The sequence below is a fragment of the Arachis duranensis genome, chromosome 10, assembly GCF_000817695.3.
Source record: "Arachis duranensis cultivar V14167 chromosome 10, aradu.V14167.gnm2.J7QH, whole genome shotgun sequence".
Classification (NCBI taxonomy): Eukaryota; Viridiplantae; Streptophyta; class Magnoliopsida; order Fabales; family Fabaceae; genus Arachis; species Arachis duranensis.
In genome coordinates, this window is record NC_029781.3 from 27,070,482 (window position 1) to 27,071,049 (window position 568).

At 40.5% G+C, this 568-nt stretch overlaps 1 non-coding gene across 1 annotated transcript; it reads right to left on the reverse strand.

The window, feature by feature from the left end:
• LOC127743703 (small nucleolar RNA R71) lies at window positions 1–108 on the reverse strand. The gene has a single exon (XR_008005087.1). It is a non-coding gene; the product is annotated as a small nucleolar RNA R71 (small nucleolar RNA).
• Window positions 109–568: the final 460 nt, after the last annotated feature.

Consider the following 568-nt stretch of genomic DNA (forward strand, 5'->3'; position numbering starts at 1 on the left):
AAGCTTAGAGTGGAAGTCCAAACCTTCAGACAGAAGGAAGGAGAATCCCTCTATGAAGCTTGGGAAAGATACAAACAATTAATCAGAAAGTGTCCTTCTGACATGCTTTCTGAGTGGAGCATCATAGGTATCTTCTATGATGGTCTGTCTGAACTGTCCAAGATGTCATTGGACAGCTCTGCAGAAGGATCTCTTCATCTGAAGAAGACACCTGCATAAGCTCAAGAACTCATTAAAATGGTTGCAAATAACCAATTCATGTACACTTCTGAAAGGAATCCTGTGAATAATGGGACGAATCAGAAGAAAGGAGTTCTTGAGATAGATACTCTGAATGCCATATTGGCTCATAACAAAATATTGACTCAGCAAGTCAATATGATTTCTCAAAGTCTGTCTGGAATGCAAACTGCACCAAGCAGTACTAAGGAAGCTTCATCTGAGGAAGAAGCTTATGACCCTGAGAACCCTTCAATGGAAGAGGTGAATTACATGGGAGAACCCTATGGAAACACCTATAATCCTTCATGGAGAAATCATCCAAATCTCTCATGGAAGGATCAACAGA